The sequence below is a fragment of the Hypanus sabinus genome, chromosome 5, assembly GCF_030144855.1.
Source record: "Hypanus sabinus isolate sHypSab1 chromosome 5, sHypSab1.hap1, whole genome shotgun sequence".
Lineage (NCBI taxonomy): Eukaryota > Metazoa > Chordata > Chondrichthyes > Myliobatiformes > Dasyatidae > Hypanus > Hypanus sabinus.
Window position 1 is genome coordinate 46,796,218 of NC_082710.1, and position 25,143 is coordinate 46,821,360.

Consider the following 25,143-nt stretch of genomic DNA (forward strand, 5'->3'; position numbering starts at 1 on the left):
ACTGGCCGACATAGCCGACAAAGACATATGGGTGTCCAAGTTTAGACGCTTGACAGCAGACCTTGAAGATGTTGCCCGTCAGAAGGCCGTTCTTGCTCAGAAACACAAATGGAGTGATATTGAAAACCTTCCAAAACCGGACAAACTTGTGTTTGAAACATGGAATGCTATGCCCGACATTTATGTAAACATTAAAAAGTATGCGCTTTGAGTCCTGTCGATCTTTGGATCCACATATGTAAGTGAGCAGGTGTTCTCCAACATGAACTTTATTAAAAACAAACATTGCGCACGCCTCACAGATGACAGCTTGCGATCCTGTGTAAAGATGAAGGTGACGTCATACAGCCCTGATGTGCAGACGCTGTGCGCTGAGGTCCAGGAGCAGAAATCCCATTAACCAAGTATGATAAATATTTTAATTGCCTATTATTTTACATAAATTCATATTTTTTCATTGTTCAGTGAAATAGTCCTTTTATTTTTCAGGTTGACAGCTGGCTGATGTTATTTTTGGTTTGCTGCTGGCGGAAAATTTAAGTTCGGCGTTTTTCATAAATACAAGAAGGACTCAAATAGACGTTGAGTATTTTACTTAAAAGTAACTTTCAACCCAACGTCTTTTTTTCGGAGTTCAAAATGTTTTTGTTGCATGCAGAAATGTAATTTCGTTTTCTCTGCAGGAGTTCATCAATTTCATAAATGCAACACATTATAGTTTGTTTATACATAGCATAAAGGCAAAAAAAACGTTGTATGCAGTGTTATTTCATTTTAAATGTCAAACGGGTTTTGCGACTCCCAGTGTTTTCTTTTCTGTGGGAAACGGGTCCAAGTGGCTCTTTCAGTGGTAAAGGTTGCTGACCCCTGCCCTAGCTCATCTTTAGAATGTCACATTACGCTTCCAATAATGAACTATATTTGAAGTTGGCTTGTACTTGTGTAAAAAGAGCAAGTAACAACTTTTCACTAATTGTCTCCAAGGATAAGTGTGTGTGTGTGTTACTTTGAAACGAGGCAGTCATGTGATAACTCTTTTATTAAGGCACAGCAATCTTAAAATAAATGAAATGAAGCACCGCTCACAAAATTGCAGTAATGTACTCAGGCACCATTAATGGGGGAATGTGACTGATATGTATTATAAACATTTTTTTGTTCTTTATTTTTATCAGGTACATACTGTTTGAAAGAATCCGATGGACATTTTATTGAAATAATGCCCCCATAAACAACTCTCCACTGTAAGAATGCTTACTTTCATCACTATTCTTGTTTTGATGTGTGTAATGACCTAATTTTCCCCTTTGCAAAAGAGAAAATGGAGTACTTTGCTAATGTATCTGCTTTCCATAAGATCTTACGGCAGGTTGCCGAAACCGAGGGAAGCAGTGTGAGATGGATGCTGCAGAATGTCAGAGCTGCCTTCTTGGTGCCTCTGCAGCAACATGTGTGGTACCTCCATTACCACGGCAATACTTTCAGAAAGGCAATGCCTTTTCTCCTCCCAGTTTGAAAAGAAAAGCAGTTTTACCCAGCAACAGGGGCACACTCCATCTGCTGTCTAATATAATCAGACGGGCCAGCAGCCCTGGCACAAACTGACTTTCATTCTTCCATTCACTCCAGAGCTCCCTTTCAAGCTGTCTATTGTCTGCTGCTAATGACTTTACAAAGGCACTGCCTGTTGCTGTCAGAATCAGAATGGGATAAAACGGGGACAGAGTCTAATCTCTGTAGAAAATTAGAGAGGATTTGAATTAGTAATAGGGTGGGTTAGGAGGAATGCACTGATTGATAAGGGGACGTGCAGCCTTCCAGTCATCAGCTGTTCAGATTAGCAGGGGCTTTAAGTGCTGAGGCACAATATTTTATTCTGCACGCTTCCAGTCTGTGGGCTGAGCGAGTGCCTCAACCTTTTCAAGGCTCTGTAAATCAAGCAGCAAAAATGCCCAGATACAGTGACAGATGGAAAGGGGGTCGGACGGACCCAGAGCCTCAGGCACACCCGCGCGAACAAAGGCAGCTCAATCCCCTCACAAATTCTCCAGGCCAACTTTGCGAGAAAGGCTCTGGCGTACCCAACCCCCAAAACTCCACTCTGTCATGTAAACACATTACCTGCCACATATTTGCTTACCGAAGGCATATTCACATGCAAATACCAGGGTCTCTCCATCAATCCAGGCACGTGGCCACTGTCTAATGCAGAAATAATCTGAGAATAATCTGAAATGTTTCTGCCCCCAGGCGTGAAACACTAGGATGAAAGCCACCACATGGCAGGTGCAAGACACAGGGCAGGTGTACCAACCATATGCTACACCAGGGGATAATGTTCCCTCAGATGACTAAAAAATTACTGCCCAGGTGAAGAAAAGTAAGCAAAAGCTCACTTTGGAGGCATGTGTCAAATTCACAATAAGAAGGGATGAGAGAGGTCGATGATTTCCTTCAGTGAATTTACAGACAGCTGTAAATAATAAATCAAATCTTTACATTGGATAAAAATGCTGAAGATCAGAGCTAACGTTGTCTATTTATGTAGAGGACATAAAGCTGAAATACAATGGATTCTGCAGATGAAGGGCCTCAGCCCCAAACGTTGACTCTTTACTCTTTTCCATAGATGCTGCCTGGCCTGCTGAGTTCCTTCAGCATCTTGTGTGAGCTACCGGGAGTTCCTGATATTTATGGCGGACTGAGTAAGGGTGATCCTTTCTCCTGTCTGTGTAGGGTCTCACTGATACAGATGAGGCTACACTGGGATCACCGGATGACCCCGACAGAGACACTGGATGTGTATCCTCACCCAGCAGATCTGTTTGGAGCCCCGAGTGATAGTGACGGGGAAGGTGTAGCACTTGTCACGCTTTTGTGATAAGTGCTAGGAGGGCGACTAGTGGAGAGGGATGAGTGGACAAGGGAGTCACATAGAAAGCAATTCCTATGGTGGGCAAAGAGGAAGTGGAAAGCCAAAATAAACTTATTACTCTGAAAAGGGAAGTTTGAAATCAGAATGAAAACCAGGAACTGCTCACAGAGCATCCAATCTGAAAAAAATTAGCTATTGTTTCTCAGCCAGATCCTACTCCAATACAGCACTTTCCATTACGTTTTTAAAAAAACAGAACTTTGCTGGAGTGCTACTGAACTACAAGGATAAAGCTAAGCTGCTTACACTGATGCAGAGTTAAAGAAATAATTTTAATAGAGTGAAATGTAGGGGCGCTGACTGGCTTCAAGTTCTCTGTACACTGCACACAGTGGCAGTGTGAAGCAGGGTTTCACACCTACAGGGTTTGCAGACCCATTATTCTCCGGTGTTTTGTCTGAACACATGCAAGGATGCAAGGTTCTGTAACCAGGAGGTTTTTTAACAGCATTAAACTTCCAAAAAGTCAGGGAAGGAAGAATGTGCTACTCTTTCAAATAAATTGTCAAAACTAGCTCTACCATAAGCTAACAATTTGGAATGAAAAATGGACTTAAGAAAGCTGAAACAGTCTTTCGATGGCTCCGCTTTGATGTTGAAGTTTTGTTCGGGATGCTGCTTTCAATCACCGAGCGAAGTGGGATCTCTTGGGGATTTTTTGTAAAGGCAGCGTTTTGGAGCACGTGTTGTCAACTGTTGCTGAAAAAGTGCCCTCTAAAGCCTTTTCAGCATTGTCTTGGAGATGCTGGCGGGCAGCAGGCAATTCCTGACAGCTGTGGATCGCGTGTACCACAAACAGCTGTCTTGTTGTGGAGCAAAATTAAAAGATTAGGTGGATATGGGCACGTGTGAGACAACGCCTGAGTGGGGCGGAGCTTGTCTGAAGTCCTTGACAAAGGGATCCTCACTGAAGCAGGGAGGTCAGGAGGGGAGCTAAAGTTTAACACTACACAAAAGGCTTGAAAGTAGATTGAAATGAAACTCAAAAAGCAACAGCGTGGCCCTGAAAAGGCTTACTCGGCCTTACAACAGCTGCCTCGGCACAAGACATTTGAGACAGCTTTATTCAGAGTCATAACAGATCCATACAGAGGAGGCTACAGTATGCTTCTTTTGCAAAGAAGTGGGTCAGGCTCGCTGGGTTCATGTGCAAATGAAGGAAATGCTTGAAATCATTAGTAAAACCATTCAGGGCCCACATCAAGACTTTGAGCTGCAACCCTTGGCATCAGGAGACCTGGGGCTTGTATTTGTTTGTTGTCCTCCACATTTATTTATATCAAAACTATACTGAAGTTGCCAGGAGCATTTTTTTAAACTTTTGACCACCTGTTCTGGCACTGAAAATCAGCTTTTAGCAGTTGACTATTTTGAAGGGATCTCTAGTTCCTCCATATGTTGATCAAAACTGTACAGAATATCAGATGATTCTGTGTATGGGCAAGGTCTCCTTTTGCTGCTAATAATAATAAGTATCTTATTGATGCTGAATGGGAAATTCTTTTGTTACAGCAGCAACACTTCTAAGGCAGCACCTTCCAGACCCACGACCACTACCATCTAGAAGGACAGCAGCAAACACCTGGGACAGCGCCACTCACCATCCTGACCCGGAAACTTATCACCGTTCCTTCATTGTCACTGGGTCAAAATCATGGAATTCCCTCCCTAACAGCATCGTGGGTGTGCCTACACCTCAGCGACTACAGCAGTTCAAAAAAACAGCTCATCACCACCTTCTCGAGGGCAACTAGGGATGGGCAATAATTGCTGGCTTAGCTGGCGATGCCCACATCCCGTAAATGATTAAATAAAAAACAACATTTAGAAACAGACTTGACTGATGATAATGTACAGAATAATAATATACATAATAATATTATTGTACTATGATGTGTGTTCTCCTGTCACACTGAGATGAACTGTTATATCTGCTTAATGCATCTCGTAGGAAAGATTTTCTGTAAAGACCCTTAAGGCAGCAGAGCTGAATGAGTCTCTACTCCACTACTTATTCAGTAGGTCATGGAGTGGATGTGCCAAATTGTCCACAGTGGATACTATAATGGATAATACTTCACTGTTTAAATATCTATTGGATTATGGGACTCATTTTTTTCCAAATCAAAGACCTCCACAACCAAAACCATGCTACTACCATTGTATAAGAGGCACAGAAGCCTCAGGTTGCAGACCAACAAGTTCAGGAACAGTTATTATCCAACAATCATCAGGCTCCTGAACTAGTGTGGGTAATTTTATTCCCACTATTCTGAACTGATTCTGCAACCTCACTTTCATTGGACTCTTTACAAACTCATGTTCTCAGTGTTTTTTTTATTTGCACAGTTTGTCTTGTTTTGCACGTTGTCAGTCTACGTTCATGTATAGTTTTCCATAAAACTACTGGGGCAGCACGGTAGCCTGGTAGTTAGCACAACGCTTTACAGTACAGGTGAACAGAGTTCAATTCCCGTCTCTGCCTGCAAGGAGTTTGTACGTTCGCCCTGTGACTGCAGGGGTTTCCTCTGGGTACTCTGGTTTCCTTCTACAGTCCAAAGGCGTAGGTTAATTGGTCATTGTAAATTGTCCTGTAATTAGGCTAAGGTCAAATCAAGGGTTGCTGGCATGACTGGAAGGGGTTATTCTGTGCTGTATCTCAAAAAGTAAATAAGTAAAAAATAAATAAACAGAATTATATTGACATAGTAGTTAACAGTAACATACAGAATACGTATGTTGATGACAAATTTACTTTGAACTTTGAAAATTTCAGGCACACATTTGGAGAAGTGCTCTATTGCAGAAGAGGAAACAAAAGCAAGAAAAATAAAGACAACGGAAAGTCTGCAGATGCTAGAAATCCAAGCAACACACGCAAGGGTATTGGCCCGAAATGTCAACTGTTTATTCCCACCCATAGAAGCAGCCAGCCTTGATGAGTTCCTCCGGCATCTTGTGTCCGTTCCATGAAAGTTAACACCATCATGATGATGCTGCCTCTGTGCAGTAATCTCTGCCTCTCAATCAAAGAGTGGTTATCAGGAATAGAGGAAATGTGAGTGATTTTAAAAGGATGATACTTCTACTAGCAATAATAAGGGCTTATAGCTGAAAATTTTATAACTGCGTCAAGTGGTGATAATAACACTTCAAGACCCTTGTAGTTTACTCCTCTCCTGTTACCTTTCAGAGATAGTGGTTTAAAATGCCTGTGCAACTGACCATCAAGAACAGTAGATTGACTACTGCTGACGTTAAAAATTGGTACATTCTAATAGCCACATGTGTTTTACACTAGGAGTTTCTGGTTAATATTTACAAACCAAAATCCAAGAAGAGTTATCCCCACTCAATTTCAGTTTTAGTACCTCCGTTCCTGTCCACCATGGTTACCATCACAAGTTTCTCTCCTTGGACAAGCCATGCTTCCTATTACTTTCACTACATGGACTAATGATAAAAATCTGTCCATTGTTTTGAACTCAATGTAGTGCCAGTAGAAATGGGAGCTTATCACTCAGGAATGTCCACCATGTTTAATTACTAAAAGACCATAAGACATAGGAGCAGAATTAGGCCATTTGTCCTATTGAGTCTCCTCCTCCATTTCATCATGGCTGATCCAATTTTCCTCGTGGCCCCAATCTCCTGCCTACTCCCAGTTTCCCTTCATGGCCTGACCAATCAAGAATCTATCAACCTTCAGCAGATCCTTTCTAAGGTAAGGGGCTACCTCCAGAAACACTGAATTGCTGTCAAATTTAATTTTCAAACTCTCTGCTTTTCCTCAACACTCCTTAAGAGTTAATATAGAAGTGGGGAGAAAACTATAAACACTCAACTATTTTATTGAGCAGTTTTTACCAATCACAGAACTGACAATATGTCATGGGTATGGTGGTATCCACTGTTGTTTGCAGTAATTTTTTCATCTTATTACATTTACTCATCATATGGGACTGATATACATGAGGGGTTGGAAGAATCAAATGCCAGTTTTTAGTGTTTTTCCAAACTCCACAGATGATGTAACACATGTTTATTCAATCTGGATTCAACTACTGTTTAATGAGCTATTAGCTTTACTGAATGATACTTAACAAATAGCCTAGGTGATGAGTCTCTCACGATGTGGGATTTATATACTTGGAATGTTATTGCTCAATAGTGATGAGGAGCATTCTCCATTAAGTCAGTGTGACATTATATCCTGGACAATCTTGCTCGATTTTATTCTCAAGTTAATCCAATTTGCGACAGATGTCATTCTGAAGTCGCTTCATTGACCCACATGTTTTGTTCTTGCCCCTGTTTGCAAAATTACTGGAAAGATATTTTTGGTGTTATCTCAACAGTTCTGAACATCAAATTGCAACCGCATCCTATTACTGCAATTTTCAGTTTACCAGTGGTGATAATAGTTGTTTATCCCCCTCAGCCCGGCGAATGATTGCATTTGTCACATTAATGGCTAGAAGATCTATCCTATTGAACTGGAAATAAATTAATCCTCCAACTACATTTCAGTGGTTTTCTCAAACTATTTCTTGTTTGAGTTTAGAAAAAATTAGAAGTGTTGTCTTTGACCCTTCAGTTAAATTTGAAGAAACTTGAAGATCATTTATTCAACACTTTTATATGAGTTAAACTGACTTTTCCTAAACCTTATTCTTATCACCTTTAATTATTTGGATAGAGGTGCGGAGTTATTGACACTACTGTGTATATTTGAAATAATGCAATGGCCCATGTCAGTTAGATTAGTTTTTTGGGTTTTTTTTTCTCATTTTTTTCCATTTTCTGTAACCACTATGAGTTTGGGAGGTTATTATATGTGGATTATCAACTGTTTGTATTTGTACCTTAACCTATTAATTATGTACTCTCAAGCTCTTTGTGCTCGATGTTTTGCTTTTGTTTGTTTAAAATTAATAAAAAGATTTACAAAGAAAAAGACATTATATCCTTAATTCTTGCTTTAACTGTGAAAACAATGAGGAATTTCCTCTCTGTGAGTTGTGAACTTTTGTATACAATTAAGTATGAAAAGAATGGTAAGATGGGAGGGCTCTTTATTAAGGACCTCTTCTCATTGTTACCATCAGGTAGGAGGCACACACGCAGCGACTCAGGAACAGCTTCTTCCCCTCTGCCATTCGATTTCTGAATGGACATTGAACACATGTTCACAACCTCACTACGTTTTTTATTTCTATTTTTGCACTACTTCTTTAATTTAACTATTTAATGTACATATATATACTCTAATTTAGTATTTTTCTCTATATTTATCATGTATTAAACTGCTGCCACAAAGTTAACAATCCTCACGACATATGCCAGTGATATTAATACTGATACAGATGTTGCTTCTCCCCTTTCCTATTAATCTATTAGTAAACATATTGATTCATTGTCTTTAAGAACATTCCTGGCATATGTAACTAAGAGACGAGCCTCAATTTCTAAGGATCTAGAAGGAATTCCAGCATCAAGGATATACCACAGCTCTGGCATTACCTCAGCAAGACTGGGGCAACGACTGGGATTGGGAATACTGGTCTAGGTGCCCTTACATCCAGGAAAGACTGTAGGCTGTGGATTGTGCCTGAAATAATTGTCTCGCCTAAACATCAATGAACCCGGCACAATAGCATTTGCTGCTAATTACTGTTTGAGCAGTTCAAAATAAGAACCGATTAAAAAAAGACACCTGTCTGAAATCAAGCTTTGATAATTCAGTCACGAGTTGTTTTCAAAAACCTTTGGGAAATATTCTGCATTTTCTTTTTAATTCATATAGGGCCATCTGTCTGAATACTCTGATTCAGGATTCATTAGAGCCATCTGTCCAAATATCAGGATGCATTTCCTTTGCATCCTTCTCACTATTTCTCTGTTGGTGATTTGTTTACTGCACTGCTGTTCCATAATAAAAACCAAAATACCTTCTGCACAAATGTTCAATAACTTCCTCAGACAAGATGAGCATACACACTTCTAGCTGATAATCGCTCTGGAAATCTCACACTGAACTTTTGACACAGGAGCAACCCTGAACTTCTGCTACTCAATGAGGTCATTGACAACAGCAGATCCCTGTCATCTCCTTCCTCTATGTCAGGGGCAGAAAGCACCGGGCTTTCTATTTCACAATGCAGTCAGGCTGACCCTGGTCTCCCCCGGCCTTCTTAGTAAAACTCTTTATAATTCAGTTGGGAATAAAAGAACAAATCTGGGTTCAAATCACCTATTGGTGAACACAGTGGCTAGAATACCACACCTGAGTTCGGTCACTGTGTAATTCATGCTGCTTCCACGTTTTTCTGGTACTCTTCAACATTTTTGAAGAGCAGCCTGCCATCGCTCTTCTGAAGCAATTAATCTCAATTTAGGGTGGTCTTCCCTGCTAAGGATGACTTCTGACTTGGCATCCTTAAGCTTAGCTTCCTCTGGCATACTTGGGCGGGGAGAAAATTAATCAGAAGGAATACCAAGCAATATAATAAAATATAGTGACATAAGAAACTGCAGATGTTGGAAGCTGGAGCAAAAAAGCAATTTGCTGAAGGAACTCAGCTGAGCAGCATCTGTAAGGGAAAAGGAATTGTTGACATTTCCTGATGCAGGGTTTTGATCTGAATTATCGATAATTCCATGCAAACTCCCAAACCATCTACCAGCCCCCCACCAACAGGCTGCCTGGAATACTGAGTTCCTCCTGTGGATTGTTTGTTGAAACATACCTAAAAATGCCCTTTTTTTGCCTTTATTTTAAAATTTATACATGCTTCTCACAAAAGTCAGCAATAAAGTGATTTTTGGGAATCAATCAGTTGAGGTTCTTTTCCGTATTTATGAAATTTTTATTACTGTATAATAGGTTGATATCGGAACAATTTTTCCTTTATCATAGCTTATGCTGTTTGAATTTAAATTCAGACTCCATAAGATGTGCCTTTGCTAATGAGAAGTTGGAAGCTTTGGGTAGTTGATATATTTTTGGTAATGATCCTGTCTGTTTGGTAAGCCAGCCGCTCTGTCCTTGGGCTTAAGAAGCTGCAGAGAGTTGTGAATGCAACTCAACCTTCTGCCTTTGTCCTACCCTCAATGCTCTGTTTCCGTGGAATAATCTGTATGGCTGGCATGCCAAACAGCATTTTTCACATTACCTTGATACATGTGACAATAATAAATCAATTTGCGATGAATCTCATGATTTTAATGCCCTTAATAAAAACTCCTAGGATGCAATAGTAAGGCCATCAGGATTCTCTGCTGCCTCTGGGCATAGCTGCAGTTTGCTGCCGTAGTCTGTGACTTGTGGTTCACCAGCAAAATTTACAGATGTGATATTAATGGAAGACAAATTAGTTGAAAGAGGAAACCATTGTTGCAAACGGAAGTAGATGTGCATTCTGTTTCATTTCAGAAGCATGACAGGCTTCTCAACCTAAGAAAGTGGAATAGACAATAGACAATAGACAGTAGGTGCAGGAGTAGGCCATTCGGCCCTTCTAGCCAGCACCACCATTCACTGTGATCATGGCTGATCATACACAATCAGTACCCCGTTCCTGCCATCTCCCCATATCCCTTGACCCTGCTATCTATAAGAGCTCTATCTAACTCTCTCTTGAATGTATCCAGAGACTTGGCCTCCACTGCCTTCTGGGGCAGAGCATTCCACATATCCATCACTCTCTGGGTGAAAAAGTTTTTCTGCATCTTTGTTCTAAATGGCCTAACCCTTATTCTTAAACTGTGGTCTCTAGTTCTGGACTCACCCATCAGCAGGGACATGCTTCCTGCCTCCAGCGTGTCCAATCCCTTAATAATCTTATATGTTTCAGTCAGATCCCTTCTCATCCTTCTAAATTCCAGTGTATACAAGCCCAGTTGCTCCAATCTTTCAACATATGACAGTCCCACCATTCCGGGAATTAACCTCGTGAACCTACACTGCACTCCCTCAATAGCAAGAATGTGCTTCCTCAAATTTGGAGACCAAAACTGCACACAATACTCCAGGTGGGGTCTCACCAGGACCCTGTACAGCTGCAGAAGGATCTCTTTGCTCCTATACTCAATTCCTCTTGTTATAAAGGCCAGCATGCCATTAGCTTTCTTCACTGCCTGCTGTACCTGCATGCTTGCTTTCATTGACTGATGTACAAGAACACCTAGATCTCATTGTACTTCCCCTTTTCCGAACCTGACTCCATTTAGATAGTAATCTGCCTTCCTGTTCTTGCCACCAAAGTGGATAACTTCACATTTATCCACATTAAACTGCATCTGCCAGACATTTGCCCACTCACCCAACCTGTCCAAGTCACCCTGCATTCTCATAACATCCTCCTGACATTTCACACTGCCACCCAGCTTTGTGTCATCAGCAAATTTGCTAATGTTACTTTTAATCCCTTCATCTAAATCATTAATGTATATTGCAAACAGCTGTGGTCCCCACTGCCATTCTGAAAGGGACCCGTTAATCGCTAATCTTTGTTTCCTGTCAGCCAGCCAACTTTCAATCCATGACAGTACTCTGCCCCCAATACCATGTGCCCTAATTTTGCCCACTAATCTCCTATGTGGGACTTTATCAAAAGCTTTCTGGAAGTCCATACTCCAGAGTTCCAGAATGTTCCAGAGCCAAATTTTATTACCAGAAAAAGGATCTCGTTCTAATTACAAATACCATTGGTAACCTTACTGTCACTTTGTGCACATGTTTAATATTTTGTATCTAGGGCAGAATTAACTGTTGCAAAAAAAAATTGATACATTCTTTCTGATAGTATTATTCGGTGATGTGGGGGATCCAGTTTTCTTTTGACTGAATTCTAAGCAGCAGCTTAAATTCATGGGACCATCCAGCATTTGAGCTATTTTCCTTTTCATCTCTCCAAACAAGCCTGCTTTTGAGTGGTACAGTATCATTGTTCCAATCTAATGTTTATATCATGATCTTGCATTACTGTAAAATTAAACACTGCATATTTTTTAACTGGGCTCTTTTTATCACAGAGAGAAAAAATCCTTGCTATTGCCACACAGCCTCGTCCTGTCTCCTCCATAAATCTGCAGACAACAGCCATTCATCAGTGATTGCAGGGCTACCAGGGCAGCCAAACAATCTTAACACCACACAGGCACCTTTGTAAAAGTCAGTAGAATGTACTTTTGAGCATCAGCCCTGTAAAACAAAGGCTGCACCAGACAGGCACCTTTGAATCAGGTCTTATCAAATGGATTGCCAAGTCCTTCTTTTCCCATCTTGATTTCTGCCTGTACCAAGTGCTGACATGCCAGGGTGCTCAGATATATGTAGCTGTATCCAGAGGGGCCAATCACAACTTCAAATGGGCTTTTTCTGTTGCCATCTAAAGGGAACATCATAGTAAGTGTCAGGCAGTAAGAATGTCTAGTAATCTCTTCTCACGTTACCTATTTGTCATCTACACCCTTCCCAAGTTAGTGCCACAGTGAGACAGCTAGGGAGCTATTTCCTCACAGTTTTAGAGTCCTGGGTTCAATGCCAACCTCTGACACTGTCTGTGTGGAAGTTGCATCTTCTCACTCTCACTGTGTGGATTTACCCTAGGTGTGAGCGTTTCCTCCCATACCCCAAAGAAAGGCAGGTTGGTGGGTTGATTGCCCACTGTAAATTGGTGGGTTGGAGGGTTGATTGTGGGCTGGAGGGTTGATTGCCCACTGTAAATTGGTGGGTTGGAGGGTTGATTGTGGGTTTGTGGGTTGATTGCCCACTGTAAGTTGGTGGGTTGATTGCCCACTGTAAATTGGTGGGTTGGAGGGTTGATTGTGGGTTTGTGGGTTGATTGCCTACTGTAAATTGAGTGGTAGAAACCAGGGGAGTTGATGGGCATGTGGAGGGTATCACATGGGTGTTTGATGACTGGTGGGTTGATGGGACTTTTTCTGCACTGATTCACTCTGTGACTCTAATCCTTTCCTCCCAAACAAGCCAGCCACTGCTGCCGAACCTGACCATGAGTTCAACGCCACAACTCCCACCCCCACTTGAGGTAACTTGACCTGATCTCCTCCTGACTGATGGACACCTCAGTGTGTGCACTCCCTCCTGCCCTGCACAGATCCCTCTTGCTCCCTCCCTCTCTCACTCACAAAAGCACCACTCTGAAAAGTGATCAGTGATTTCCACTCAGGACCCGTTCCCTTTCACTTGTCCTCAAAGGCGGATTGTGTGAAGGAAAGACCCGCTGAATTCATTGTGCATTTACAATTCTCCAGTACAGGGGCTCGTCAGCCGCAGAACTCTGTAGCGTAATGATGTTCATTGGCTGCCTGTGTATTGCTAAATTAACATATAGAATCACAGACTCACTGAAAAGTACAGCACAGAGGCAAGACCTTCAGCCCATCTAGTCTGTGCTGAACCATTTAAATTGCTTACTTCCATTGACCTGCACCGGGACCATAGCCCTCTATACACCTGCTACCCATGCACCTATCCAAACTTCTCTTAAACATTGAAATCGAGTTCGCTTGTCCCACTTGTGCAGGCGGCTCATTCCACACTCTTATGACTCTCTGAGTGAAGAAGTTTCCCCTCATGTTCCCCTTATCTTTTCAAGCACCAGAGAATTTATTGACTTTAAAACTTCAAAGAATTAAAAACTAGTCTTGTAAATGCTGCTGTCAGCCAAGTTGCCCGCGTGCCTTAGGTTTTCTTAACCTGAAACTGAAGATCCTATGGTTGTCCAAATTAAGTAACAGTCGCACAATGCTGGAAAGTAAGGTACTGTAATGGCACAGATGATGGATAAAGAAACATAGGATAAAAAAAAGGACAAGGAGCCAATGTAAGAAATTGGTTTCACTATTCTACTGGCCTCCTGATAATGGGGGTGTACAATATTACAGAGATGACTGTGGATGAACTGCTGTGATGGATTTAACTGTGGGACGGGCAAGCAACAAAACGGAATGTTCAGGCCAGACAGGCTTTAACTGCTGGGCACTTCGTCCACATCAAGATCTGACCACCTCACCAATCTGGCTAGTCTGTCCAAGCAAATATTTGGATGGCAAGAGGCCACTGTTGAGGACTTTGGGCAATGATCGCTGCTGTTAGAATATGGCAAACAGGTGAGGTGAGGATGCAGTCACAATGGCTTCTTCTGGCCCATGAGGAAAACAAAACTTGGAAACTTCCCTTTTAAAGTACCCAATTCAGATTCTAGCATCTTTGCCCTACTCAAAGACTCATTGATAGGACACTACTCAGGTGCAAAAGCTTGGGACCTATGATATAATCTTGCCTGCAAATGTAGATGGAATGAATTTGATGAGTCTCTCAAATTGTTTGGATGAATGGTAGTTGTGGGTGCACAGTAATTAGCTGCAGGATAGTTGGATTAAAAAAGTACCAAGAGTGATTATAGCAGAATTTTAATTCTAACACGGACGGAGCAGAGGAGTTTAATTAGCAGACTTCTTTGACCCACTGTTGGGTGTGATAGGGATAGTAACAACCTCCATCAAGTTACATGGCTTGTCAGCTTATTGATAGCAAACTGCAGCAACCAATGGGGTTAGTGTTGGAGGATTAAAGCTGGGAAAATGAAAACTGTTCTTAGGTACCTGAAACTTGTCCAGTGATATGAGCAGAAATGTGTTCTGTGAACTCCCTGCAGCTGCTGAAGAGGAGGAAGTGGTTGAAGACTTGCCAAGGAAACTACTGAAGTCAACCAACGCTTCTAAATTTTCCACCTCCTTATGAAGTTTGGTAATTTCAGCTTTTGAGGAAGCCAATTTAAATTGCTCAGAAGGAACACCAAGTGTCACTTTCGGTCCTGGTCCCTCGTGAACTCACAGAGCTGCTCTCTTGTCCCGAATAAGGTGGTCCTTGCTCTGTCGCACACTCAGGCTGACTCTGGCCAAAACTTTGTTCCCTAATCTTTGACGACTACAGGTATTTCTTTCAATTCATTGAGAAGTAAAATTGAAAGTTATCTTCCTGCAGAAGGATGGGTTAATATTTTGATCTAAAGGATAGGAATAGAATTCGTAAAGACCTCCAAGATGTTTTTGCTCACTTGCAGTTACAAAAGCTATGGTGTGGTGGTGCAGGGGTGTGTGGTGGTTGTATGTGGACTATGTTGGGAAATATTTACCTGTCCTGCGACAGAACAACGGGAATGGAGTGAGTGCACAGAGTTCTGGCAGAACATCTCAAAATGTGCTGTTCACTATCTTCAAAGGAGTTTGAATTTTCTACAGCAGGAGGAAATTTCTTCACTTTGGAGCCAATAGTATTCCCTCTAAGAGCACAGCCACTCTGAATAAGTAATGAACTTACACAATCAGAACAGCCAAGAGGCTCCCCCATTCATTTTATACAGAACCTAAGATAAACTGAGATGATATGCGAGCTGTAGACCAAAATACAATGCAATCTGTGTTCACAGGACAAAACCTCCTCATAACTGCATATCTTCTCGACTGGCCTCTTTGTAGCACTGGGCCTGATGTATATGATATATGATTCATGAAGTCACAAGATGAGAAACAGTCTATTCTCCCACTGAAGCTCTGCCCTCTGGAACACTAAATGCCCTTGTATAGCAGTTTCTGATAGCTCGTATTTAATTAAGGCACAGAAGGAGGCCATTTAGCTTATCCCGTCTATGCTAGCTCTTGGAGCATTCCCATTCAATCTCATCTCCCGCAATTCCCTGTGAGATACTCTCCCCCATATGGTGCTCCTCCCAGTTCTCCTGTCACATACCTACACTGGAGGCCACCTGCAGTAGTTAATTGACTTAACAGCTGGTTCACTATTGCAGTGACCGGGATTAAAGATTTAAAAGATTCGCATTGTTTGTCACACGTGCATCAAAACATCGAAACGCACTGTAGATTGATGCTTTGCGTCAATGACCAACACAGTTCCGAGTATGTGATGAGGGCAGCCCAGAAGCACTGCCATGCTTCCAGCCCCAACGTAACCTGCCCACAACTTTCTAAGCTTTACTGATCCATATCTTTGGAATGTGGGAAGAAACTGGAGTAACTGGGAGGAAATCCATGCAGTCCAGAGGGGAACATACAGACTCCTTGCCGACAATGGTGGGAATTAAACCCTGATCACTGACGCTGTAAAATGTTATGTTAGCTGCTGTACTACTGTGTTACCCCACTGAAGCATATATGGCCACAGTAATAGAGATCCGGATCTAACTCGGGTCACTGGAACTGTGAGGCAGCAAGTCCATTGTCTCTCAGACAGTACTTTGTTGTCAGAGGGCAAAATGATGCAGCAGGGGCAGGCTGGTAGTGGAACTTTGTCTTGTGGATACTGAACGCAAGGCTTACCCTCTTGTGCGCTTCAATGGAAGCGCTGGAGATGGCTTGGATCTCGGCCTTTGAGGATGGGCAAACAGCAGCTGAGGATCAAGTAACCTCGACTGTAGAGAGCTGCCAACGTAGTTTGAGCACCTTCCCACTATTTCTGAGGATTATCTTCACTGAGGAAGCTTGTTGAAGATGAGGAGCAACACAGTGACAAAGAAAGGTTGGGAAAAGTGTTGGGGCAGTGACATAGGGTGCAGCGAGTGAGCCCGCTAGTTTGGACCGCAGCTGGCTTGGCAACATGGAATAAGTGTAAGCTAGAGATGAATTTCTGTGGGCAGCCAAACCCAAGAGGATCTGCCATAGTACTTCCAGACTGGTGGATCAAAAGATTTGATGTGGTTCAGAAAGGCCATGTTTTGTGGCTGATCCAGTACTCTCCATTTTTCTTGATGGATTGAATCTAGCTCTTCAAGTAGTGGGATGAGGCAGTTTAGGAGCAGTGGTGATGACTTTCCGTGTTATAGACAGTAGGGAGACCCCTCATTAATTACCATGGTTGGGCTTGACTGTTTTTCTACACAGTTGCAGCATTGCCAGGTCTTGCAGGAGATTACCAGGTGAAAAGCAAGTAAGGTACAAGGAGAAAGGGTCCAGTCCTGGCATATGTGTGAGATGAACCTACCTGAGCAGCTTGGTATTGCTGCAGTTATCCAGATGGTACTGTGGTAGTATGGCTATGAGATTTCTCTGTCATCCAGGTCACTGTATATCAAGCAGCAGTAAATCAAGGCAACTGCACTTGCTGTGCTGTCTAGAAGACATTTTGCCACTCATCCCAGAGGCTTCTTCAGTTCTGATCCTTGGAGACTTATAAACCCTGTGAGTTGTTTAAAAGTATAGCAATTCACTTGAGGTCGTGTCATAAGGTGGGCGTTGAGAACGGACCCAAATGCAAGACACAGACACTGAAGTACTGGGGACAAGACTAGGTGTGTCAAGAAAGCAAGGGAAGTGGGGAAGAAATGATGCTGGACAAGTCACAGGCCCTGGGCAAGACTAGGTTACAGGGCCTGGGCTGGACTAGACTAGGGAACGCAGGACCTGAACGAGGAACTAGTAACTTGGAACCTGGACAAGGACTCCGAGCTAGAGACTGGACAGGGACCCGGAACCCGGGTCTTGACTCGGGCTCGGACTCCGGATCCAGGCGAGGACAAGACGTGGCAAGGCAACAGGACTGGATGTGGGGACAGGACACGGGACTCCAGGGCTGGATGAAGACATGAAGCTCAGACTCGGACTTGGGAGATTGGAACACAGAGCCTTGGGAGACAGGAACGCGGAACACGGAGCCTTGGTCTTGGGAGACAGGAAAGCGGAATACAGAGCCGGGACCCCTCCTTGGGAACAGGATGTAGGGCCAGGACTCATACACAAAAAGCTGAAAATGACAAGACGGTTCTCAACACAAGGTAGCAGCGAATGGCCAGACCTACCTAGCAAAGGTGAGGACACAAAGAGACAGTTGCAAACAATGAAAGACAGTTCCTTATCTAGACACAGCAAGGTTCCAGTCTTGCTCCGGCCTTGCTCCAGCAGTAGAACTTGACGGCAAGAATGGGTGAGGATGCAGGCGGGGCTCCAGGCAAGGGCAACAGAACGAAGGGGAAGGGGAGTCCAGCCTCAGGGTAATGGCAAAGACAGCCTGGCTTACCCCACAGAGGCAAGGACAGGATACTGACAAGACAAAACAGCACCTACACTTGAACCCAGGGCCACTTATATTCCAGCCCCAAGACAAGCATCAGGTGCCAATGATTAAGCCCAACTGAACCAAGGGACAGCCGGAAGACCCGGAGTCCGCAGTCCACGGACCGGACCGAGGCAGGTTGTTAAGAATGGTAGAGGTAATGAGAGGGTCCTTTGGCTTATCTTGGCATGAATGGAGGTGTGAACAGTTGTGGAGATGCCAGGGTAGAGATGTTCGGACTGCATTGTAAGTAGCTGATAGGTGATGTTGTACCCCACCCCCTCAGTTCAGGGCAGGGTTTTCCAGTTTGACAGAAATGGCTTCTTTAACCCCTCTTTCAAACCACCTGTCCTCCCTGTTCAAAACGTACACATTGTTGTATTCAAGGGAGTGACCCTTGTCCTTTAGGTGTAGATGTACCGCCAAGTCTTGCCCTCCTGTGCTGGGCAGTTCGTTTGTGAATTGCTAAACCTTTAAACAACTCACAGAGTTTATTAGCCGGAAAACTACCCACCATGGATCAGAACCGAAGAAGTCTCTCGGGTGAGTAGTCAACTCAGCAAGTCCAGTTGCCTTGATTTACTACTGCTTGACATACAGTGGTAGCTTTTCAATTTTTGAGCATTTGTACAATGGGCTTTCTGCTGGAACCTGCATCTGTGTGAACTTGGGATAATGGCAGGATCTGGCCTGACTCAGATGTCTCTAAAATGGCACAACATATCAGCATTTTTGTTGGATTGCACACAGTCAAAGTTATGGAACTAGATTAAAAGAATTGACGAGAATTCAGCTGTATTAAAAATCATATATGTAGGAATTACCAACAGGCTACTTGTGTTTATAAGCCTTTACCCCACATCAGTCCTTACCAGAACCAGATGATCAGATGAAAGAGAATATTGCATTTAGGTTACAAGTAAACAAAACTCATCACACAAAGGCAGGTGGCAGGTGCACAGACAGTCTCAGTAGTTGCTAGCTGCTACATATTTGGTTAGTGAGAAGGTCAATATTGATGTTGGCAGGATATCCATCTTTCAGGCTGTTCCATAATGAATGAAAGAGCCAATAGGGCATCATTGGCAAATATTATGTGTTTTACCGGTTGCGTTCTTCTGTTTACAACTAAACAAGATACATTAGTTGGCATGGAAGCAACACTTCTAGTTTGGAATGCTGACTTTCCATAAATAATTAGACTATAAAGTGGACCAGCAGAAACAACTTGTTTTGAATTCAAAGTTCATGCACTCGATGGCAGTTGACGAGTACTCTATGTTTCATGTGGTGCTGATGTCAGTGCTATTCCAGTCCTGAGAAGGTGGTAACGTAGTCCTGTGGTTTGAATACTCCCACAGTGTTGGCTGACAGAGATTTCCAGGATTTTGATGCAGCTTTCAAGGATGAACGGTGACGCACTGCCAAGTCATGACCATGTCTGGAGGAGGAGCTGGACGTGGAGGCTACTAGTCAAAAAGCTTCAGATATACTACAGCGCGTTTCAGGACAGTAAACACAATAGCAACTATGTGCCAGTAGTGAGAAAAGTGAATAGGCTGTGGAGCTGATTCTAAAGCTTTGCTGATTAGATGAGCCATGTCAGAAAATACCCAGTACCTGAGCTGCTCCAGCACCCACAGTATTTCTGCAGCAGCTAGTTTAACTACCATCAAGAGGACCACAACCTTGTTATGGTTTGGAGGCTTGCGTGCCTCAACAACCCAGGCAGTTATGTTGCTTGGAGTCAGGGCTTTATGCTTTGGCTCTTGGTAGGGTCACCCATACCAAACAGGTCAAAGGGTAGTGGTAGTGGTCCACCGGTCCTCCAGGTTAGGGGGTTCAGCTCTGGGCTGTTAAAACAAAATTGTTACGGAAACAGTAATAAAGAATTCTTCAACATCTGAGTGCGACGGTATTCCTGAGTCTCCACCCGAGATGGGCGGGACTGATAGGAGTGACAACTGAGAGGAAGGAAGCCCCGAACATCACCAGAGAAGGAGGACCTTCATGCTGCCCTAAGCACCAGCAGCATAGCAGTCTGTAAGTAGGTTTAATCAACAAACACTCTCTCTTTTGACCATCACGGTATGAAGCAGTCCAAGATGCTAGGACCTTTGACACCTCCTTGAGGAGCCCTGGCACTGAAACGCAGGGAAAAGGTGACATGTTTCTATGAATGGTGTTGCATGCTGCAAATAAGTTTACCATTGCACCTGTGCATGCATATACTTGTGCTTAAGATAATAAAACTTGAGTTTAATCTTGAACTGTACCTTCCTCTGTCTGTTGCATATACTCCATCCACATGTCATCCTGCATAATAGCTACCACATTTTCAGGTATGCCTATTGCCGTCATCGATGTTCCTCACTAATGCAGGGTTAGGCCCCTGGCCTTTTGTAGCATTAGAGTGAGGGATATGCTGGCCATGGATGGTGGATTGTGCCAGAATACTATACTATACACGTGTTACTGTGGGTAACTCATGGATATTCATGTTGCAGTAGTCAGATCACTCTTCATATATTCCTGTTTACACAACAGCAAAATAACACCGCACTGAGGATTAATATGATAATGGCCACACAGGAGCCCGGAGATGGTCGACTCTTATAGCTTTTCACTTTGATGAGCCTGCAATTCTCATGTGGAGCCATCCTTATACACTTTAATGCACCTGAAGTTTTATAAAGAATACAGAACTCTACAAACACAAGATGCTGGAAATCCAATGCAAGATGCATAAAATGCTGGAGGAACTCAGCAGGTCAGGCAGCATCTACAGGAATTAATAAACAGTTTGACGTTTTGGACCGAGACCCTTTATGAGGATTGCAAATGAAGGGGGAAGAAGCCAGAATAAGAAGGTGGAGAGAGGGAAAGGGGTACAAGCTAGAGGTGATAGGTGAAACCAGGTGGGTGGGGGAGGGGAGATGATGTAAAGAGCTCGGAGTTGTGCTCCTTCTCCTCTTCAATCCGATTTCTTATTCTTTCCCATCAGATCAACTCTCCTCTCCTATCAGATTCCTTCTCCTCCAGACTTTTACATTTTTTACCTATCCCCTCCCAGCTTCCTGATGGACTGAAACATCAACTGTTTATTCATTTCCATAGATGCTGTCTGACCTTCTGAGTCCCTCCAGCATTTTGAATGTGTTGCACAGAACTGGACAACTTTTTTGTTAACATTGCATGAAAACTGGCCTCCATTGGTCATAGTTTGAAAACAGTCTGCTAAATACAGACAGACATAATTTTTCACTGGCTTCTCTCTACCAGCCATCAAATAGCAATTGAAAAGATTAATTTCATAAATGCAATGCTCTCTAAATTACTAACTCCACTCCCATACCTACTACTTTGCTTTGGCATTCTTACTCAACTCATACATCAACAGGCTTAATTCTGCATTTGTTAGAACAGAAACATCCGTGGGGTTTTTAGTACAGGATTCTAATTTCTATTCCTCTTGCCTTTATTGTTTTTGTCTCCGCCATTTTCTGGACATTCATTCTCACCCCATGTACCTGCTGCCTTAAGATGGATAGAGTACATCTTGTCCTCGCTTACCACCCCATAAGCCTCTGCATCTAACACTTCTCTGCAAAGTTCTCTGCAACTTCCGCCGTCTTCAACAGGACCCTATGACTAAACACATCTTTATTCCCCCACTCTCCACTTTTTAAGGAGTTTGCTTCCCCCATGAGTCCCTTGTCCATTCATCCCTCCCCACTAATCTCCCTCCTGGCACTTAGCCCTGCAAATGTCAGAAGTGCAACACCTGTCTATTCACATCCTCCCTCACTACCATTCAGGGCCTCAAACAGTCCTTCCAGGTGAGGCAACACTTCACCTGTGAATTTGCTGCGGTCATCTACATATCTGGTGATCCTGATGTGGCATCCTCTACACTGGTGAGATCCAAAGTTGACTGGGGGACTGCTTTCCGATCCATCTACACAAAGTGGAATTTCCTGGTGGCCAACCCGTTAAAATCCTATCCCAATTCCCATTACAACATCTACAGCCTTCTCCTCTGCTACGACGAGGCCACTCTCAGTTGGAGAAGCAACACCTCATATTCCATCTGGATAGCCTCCAATGTGATGGCATGAACATCAATTTCTCCAACTTCTGGTAAATTTTCTCCCTTCCCATTCATTCTATCTCTCACTCCCCACTCTGTTCTCTTATCACTTCTCTTCACCTGCCTATGAGCACCCACCCCCCCAGTATCCCATGTCCTTCAGTTTCTCACATGATCCACTGTGTTCTCTCCTATCAGATTCCTTCTTCTCCAGTTCTTTGCCTTTTCCACCTATCACCTACCAGCACCTTGCTTGAACTCCTCCCCCACTCCCTGGCTTCACCTGTCACCTTCTAGCTTCATCTCTTTCCCCTCCCTCCACTCTTTTATTCTGGCATCTTCCCCTTTCCTTTCCAGTTCTGATGAAGTCAGCCCGAAATGTCAATGACTTTTTCATTTCCACAGATGCTGCCTGACTTGCCAAGCTCCCCCAGCATTTTGTGTGCGTTGCCCTTTCCAGATCCTCTAGCTTATAACTGGATAGATCAAGGTCACAAAAGTTTTTCACTGACAACTTGTCTGTGAGCAAGAAGTGAAAAAAGCTTCTCAAGCCAGGTGGCAAGGAGCACATTGTCAGGTCTCACTACTTTACCACACTATAGACAATAGACAACAGGTGCAGGAGTAGGCCATTCTGCCCTTTGAGCCAGCACCGCCATTCTCTGTGATCATGGCTGATCATCCACAATCAGTACCCCGTTCCTGCCGTCTCCCCATATCCCTTGACTCTGCTATCTTTAAGAGCTCTATCTAACTCTCTCTTGAAAGCATCCAGAGAATTGGCCTCCACTGCCTTCTGAGGCAGAGCATTCCATAGATCCACAACTCTCTGGGTGAAAAAGTTTTTCCTCAACTTCGTTCTAAATGGCCTACCCCTTATTCTTAAACTGTGGCCTCTGGTTCTGGACTCCCCCAACATTGGGAACATGTTTCCTGCCTCTAGTGTGTCCAATCCCTTAATAATCTTATATGTTTCAATCAGATCCCCTCTCATCCTTCTAAATTCCAGTGTATACAAGCCCAATCTTTCAATATATGACAGTCTCACCATCCCGGGAATTAACCTCAAGAAACTACGCTGCACTCCCTCAATGGCAAGAATGTCCTTACTCAAATTTGGAGACCAAAACTGCACACAATACTCCAGGTGTGGTCTCACCAGGGCCCTGTACAACTGCAGATGGACCTCTTTGCTCCTATACTCAACTCCCCTTGTTATGAAGGCCAACATGCCATTAGCTTTCTTCACTGCCTGCTGTACCTGTATGCTTACTTTCAGTGTCTGATGTGCAAGAACACCTAGATCTCATTGTACTTCCCCTTTTCCTAACTTGACACCATTCAGATAGTAATCTGCCTTCTTGTTCTTTCCATCAAAGTGGATAACCTCACGTTTATCCACATTAAACTGCATTTGCCATGCATCTGCCCACTCACCCAACCTGTCCAAGTCACCCTGCATTCTCCTAACATCCTCCTCATATTTCACACTGCCACCTAGTTTTGTGTCATCTGCAAATTTGCTAATGTTATTTTTAATCCCTTCATCTAAATCATTAATGTATATTGTAAATAGCTGTGGTCCTAGCACTGAGCCTTGTGGTACCCCACTAGTCACTGCCTGCCATTCTGAAAAGGACCCGTTAATCCCTACTCTTTGTTTCCTGTCTGCCAACCAATTTTCTATCCACGTTGGTACCTTACCCTCAATACCATGGTCTCTAATTTTGCCCACTAATCTCCTATGTGGGGCCTTATCAAAGGCTTTCTGAATGTCCAGGTACACTACATCTACTGGCTCTCCCTTGACCATTTTCATAGTCACATCCTCAAAAAATTCCAGAAGATTAGTCAACCATGATTTCCCCTTCGTAAATCCATGCTGACTCGGACCGATCCTGTTACTGATATCCAAATGCACCGCTATTTCATCTTTTATAATTGACTCCACATCTTCCCCACCACTGATGTCAAGCTAACTGGTCTATAATTCCCTGTTTTCTCTCTCCCTCCTTTCTTAAAAAGTGGGATAACATTATCTACCCTCCAATTCTCAGGAACTGATCCTGAATCTATAGAACTTTGGAAAATGATTACCATTGCATCCACGATTTCTAGAGCCACCTCCTTAAGTACCCTGGGATGCAGACCATCAGGCCCTGGGGATTTATTAGCCTTCAGACCCATCAGCCTACCCAACACCATTTTCTGCCGAATGTGAATTTCTTTCAGTTGCCCTAGGTCCTCTGGCCACTATTACATCTGGGAGGTTGTCTGTGTCTTCCCTAGTGAAAACAGATCAAAAGTACCTGTTCAACTCGTCTGCCATTTCCTTGTTCCCCATAATAAATTCACCCATTTCTGCCTTCAAGGCCCCAACTTTGGTCTTTACTAGTTGGCATAACCTTCTGATAGTGACAATAGAGAAACATCCAATGGGGCTGAAGAATAATGTCAATGCATTAACATCGCTGCCTCATCACCATGAGGGAAAAATTCAGTCGACATCCATGTGATAAGCTGCCTCTGATCAAAGTTAGCAATCATTAACCTTGCCTGACTGGGCTTATATTCAGTACAACCATAGTTTCTTTCAAATGCTACCTAGAGATGTGTTGTGAAGTTACTATTCATCAGGATTTCAGTTATCATGTTTGCCACAGAGCATTAATGTTAAAATATGAAAGCAAATCAGTTGGATTAGTTGACATATTCACTGTTTATTTACAATACCATTTGAGTTCTTGTGCAATACTCTCCAAGGGATTTACTTTCTCATGCTTGTCAGGATTTCCTCTTCAATATCCAAGATATCCAAGACCACAGCTGAATGTAGGGCAAAATTGGACACAGTACATTCCTAGTCTATTCTCACACTTCCCATCACTTAATTCTGCCAGCTATTCCTTTCCAGTCTTCCACATGCACATGCCTGGGAGGAGGTAGGTGGGTCTGTTTTTGTCCCATTCTCCTTTGATAACACCAACATGTATCTGTCCAGAATAAGTAAGGCCAGTAAAC

The 25,143-nt window shown here is 43.1% G+C and overlaps 1 protein-coding gene and 1 long non-coding RNA gene across 2 annotated transcripts in view; one reads left to right on the top strand and one right to left on the bottom strand.

Moving 5' to 3' along the window:
- LOC132393685 (uncharacterized) overlaps positions 1–7,863 on the top strand; it is a 33,307-nt gene extending 25,444 nt beyond the window's left edge. Inside the window, exons 2-3 of the long non-coding RNA XR_009512036.1 lie at positions 1,176–1,244; positions 4,448–7,863. This is a non-coding gene — a long non-coding RNA (uncharacterized LOC132393685). The remainder of the gene's footprint in view (positions 1–1,175; positions 1,245–4,447) is intronic.
- The window catches only part of LOC132394131 (guanine nucleotide-binding protein G(I)/G(S)/G(O) subunit gamma-7-like), a 323,380-nt gene that overhangs the window by 34,401 nt on the left and 263,836 nt on the right, over positions 1–25,143 (bottom strand). The window lies entirely within an intron of this gene.